This window comes from Nansenia antarctica, assembly GCF_963989245.1.
Source record: "Nansenia antarctica genome assembly, chromosome: 6".
In the NCBI taxonomy this organism is placed as follows: Eukaryota; Metazoa; Chordata; class Actinopteri; order Argentiniformes; family Microstomatidae; genus Nansenia; species Nansenia antarctica.
In genome coordinates this window covers 66,176,819-66,180,787 of record NC_137676.1, presented here as the reverse complement: position 1 = coordinate 66,180,787, position 3,969 = coordinate 66,176,819, and the positions used below count along the sequence as shown (strand labels likewise).

The window sequence follows — 3,969 nt, the reverse complement described above, 5'->3', positions numbered from 1 at the left end:
GAAACACTGCGGTTATTTACTGAGACGAGAACTTGGCGGGGACGAAAAAACCAAGCCAGTGATTATATGACAGCCAGCCGTGGCTCGTGTCGATTAGGGATAAGTCTCTTCCCACATGTCCCGCACTCCCCTATTCGCGGCCCCGTATCCGAAAAACACCCCCTTAAGAGTACCGCAGGCCTCAACACCCCACCCCCCGTCCCAAACCATTGCCATACAGTACCGCCCCTTCTCAAAACACCCTGATACCCTGAGACCCGTACAGATCAAACCCATGCAGTAACATTAGACGTCCATCTCAGAAACAGAGCCCCCCACACACCCCTAAACACACACCCCTAAACACACACACACATACACACACATACATACACAGACACACACGCACAGACGCATGCACAAACGCATGCACAGACGCATGCACGCACACAAGCACACACACACACACACACACCCCACCCCCACTCCCTGGTCTGTGGGCCAGGCATTCCTGCAGGGAGCCGACACAAACATGTTTTCACTGATAGTGTGCTGGATACAGACTAGGGCTACCCGCCAGCTCCATATTAGAGAAATAGACGGAGGGAGGGTGGGGGAGATAGAGTGAAAGAAGGAGAGAGCTGCAACCGACGACAGGAATACATCCAAGAGAGAGAGAGGGAGAGAGAGGAGGAGGAGGAGGCTCTAAAGCCTAACTTCTTTTTTTTCAAATGCTTTCCAGGAAATATAAATTTACCCAGGGACAATCTGTGGAAACAAAAACTGGAAACTGCAACTGGAATAACACAAAGCCCCATGTTTGAAATATGGTGGCTGGCTTTAACTACGGGTCAGATTAACCTCCACACCCCAAACTGTGGGATCTCAAGTTAGGATTCACAACCCTTAGTGTTTGTTTGTGCTTGCGATTGCCTCAGGGTGACGCACTCTGTACGTCAATTAGGCCACTATCCTATCAACTAATTAAGACCATACAGATACACATTTCACATAATCTGGCCCTAGAGTGCCAGTGGGCTCAGGTTGTTGTCAGGGACATTCTGGTCCGGAACATCAGCTGATTCATCAGTAGATCATGAAGTCATCAGTAACCTCAGTATTTGCCAAATCATGGGCCAGTTGTTAGAGTCATGACCTTCTCATCTTTGTTTACTGAATTGACACCAAAGAAAAAGGTGTCTGGAACACGCACACACACACACACACAGACACAGACACACATACACACACACTTAGACAGCGTTGCAAACACACATGCACACACACACAAACACATAAACGCACACACGCACTTAGACAGCGTTGCAAACACACATGCACACACACACACACACATACACACAGCAGTCAAATACTGTCAAATACCTCAGACCTGCCTTGATTTTCCCAGGCTATATTACAACCAAAGGAACAGTCCCAGAAGTGCGAACTCTGAAGTTAAACCTTGCACACTTCCAGTAGCCTACGATCAGGTGCTTGACATTTTCATTTGACCCCAGGTCAGTTGCGGACGGTGCCCTTTTTACGACGCAACCGCCACTGCATTCGAAGAAACACACACAGTTTATTGAAGGTGCCACGGTTGGCATGTCCATGGCGTGGCCATGGCATTGCTCACGCACCCCATACACGGACCCGTTACAACACGCAGCGCACGGCAAGACACAGCGCCATCGACGCACGCACGGCGGATGACTCAACTTCCCCTCGGTTGGCACAGAGTCACCCATGTGAACACTGTGTAAACTTCCAGAGCCGGAGTTGGCATAGACCCAAAAACGTAGGCCATGGTCCGATAACCCAAAAAAGCTCAGTTACTCAGATGAAAGCCCTTGACAAACTTAAGATATTTCATATGAGATAATATACTGTATATATATATATATATATATATATATATATATATATTGAATCTCGGCACAAAAGGGAAAGTGTCGTGTTCGTTACTAGCCTTAAAATACTACAGTGGGTCAACAACAGCCAAAATCGAGGAACTAGATACAGATTCATTGAATTAATTCTATTTCTATGAGCAGAGAGATAAAAACAACCAGCAGAGGCCAATACATCTAGCAGGAGATCTTGACTATTGGCCAGCTGTAAACCATTTCCCACCCCTTTCATTTCCCAGGCTAGGGTTAACCCCCTGTGGTCCGAAAAATCTCGCATTCTGGGAACCCGATGTTCCAGAACTTCTAATTGGGATCCTCAAGGTTCCGACTGTCGTTATTGAAAGAGGGAGTTCCCTGTTACAAACCCCAAAATGGCCGCCGCCACCACCAGCTCCTGTAGAGGTTGTTGTTGTTCTCGATTGTGTGCGCGGAAAGGGGGGGCGAAAAGCACTCTGTATTAATCTCACAGTTGACCTAGACCTTTTGTCCAGTTTCTCAGATACGCTGTGGACACAGGCATTGGAGAAACACTGCGTTTCAACATTCAGAGGAAAAACCCTAACTATGTTATCAGCAAGTTTACGGGTAAGAGTATGAGTAAAGTTGCGTGTACACGGAAGTGGTGAAGTAAACAAAGACATTGCATGTCTGAAGCCATTCTCTGTCTGTCTGTCTGTCTGTCTGTGTCTCTGTCTGCCTGCCTCTATGTCGAACTGCAGGTAGCTTTAATGTGTCTGTCTGCCTGCCTGCATGCCTGCCTGCCTGTCTGTCTGTCTGTCTGTCCAACCACATACAGCTTTAATGTGTCTGTCTGTCAGGCAACTTTGGTTGGGCAGTGGAAACCGCCACTTTCATTTCCTCATTGTCAGCATGTGACCAACCGCCCTGTTTATTTCCTGTATACACCTGTCCAATAACACCATTCATCATCTACAGTGAGGAGGGCCATAGTGTCACAGTGTAGGCCCGGGGTTAAGACAGGGGGGGGCACTCTAATGGACCCTGGCGAAGGACAAGGATCCCTTTCCTAACCACAACCTTTACCCATGGCACCTACCCAACGGGACAAAGCAGACACCCCTCCCCCGCCACACACACACACACACACACACACACACACGCACGCAAGCCCACTGGTATTTGGGTCGACAACAGCATCCCTTTTGCCAGGGTTTTATCATCATAGATCTATTCTAGGACCGGCTGAATCCCTTCTAGCACACTCTCTCTTTTCCAGTGCGGACTTTGTTCCTTAAGAGGCGAGCGAGCCAAAAATAAAGAGCCACAAAACAAATCACGGATACTGTATGTGGCCTCCTAATGTCGGGGGGGGGGGGGGAACCCTACCCCTAACCCTAACCCCTACCCCTAACCCAACCAGTCCTTGGTTGATACACAGTAATAACAGAGTAATAACACTTGTATGAAAGAGTAACAGGGTATGAGTACTGAGTGCTACAAGCAGCATCTCCTGTCATTAGTCAACACACAGAGACAGCTGGCTGGAAGAGCCAGGCCAAGGCAGCAGGCAGCTCACAGTGCAGTGTTTTTCCATGACGGTGTGTGTGTGTGTGTGTGTGTGTGTGTGTGTGTCTGTGTGAGTGTGTGTGTGTGTGTGTGTGTGTGAGAGAGAGAGCCTGCCTGCCTGCGGGTGGGTGTGTGTGAGTGTGAGTGTGTGTGTGTGTGTGTGTGTGTGTGTGTGTGAATGCGCATGTGAGTGAGGTGTGGTCTAGGCATAGGTTGCTCAACACAGAAATAGAATGAGCAGACAAGGCAAAGCCCCTGAGGCTGATTGGTTGCTCAACGTAGAAATATGACATGACAGACTGTCATTAGACTTGTGATATTAAGAGGGTACCATGCCAGGATGTCTACCTCTGTTGTTACGGGGAGTCATTATGATTTACCAGAACGGGCTTACAGAGGTGACAGTACTCAGACGTCATACACCTCCTTTTACAGAAGGGGGTATGACACACAGTAGGAGGAATGACAAAAGAAGAGGGTTCTAACATTGACAGGGCAGGTCCGTCTGCCTCGAATGTAATGGCCAAGGGTGTTTTGACAGAACTTGTTG

At 48.4% G+C, this 3,969-nt stretch overlaps 1 protein-coding gene across 1 annotated transcript in view; it reads right to left on the bottom strand.

Annotated features, from left to right (window-relative positions):
- LOC308161248 (histone H3.2) overlaps positions 1-3,969 on the bottom strand; it is a gene marked incomplete at its 3' end in the record, with an annotated part of 174,362 nt that overhangs the window by 80,996 nt on the left and 89,397 nt on the right. The window lies entirely within an intron of this gene.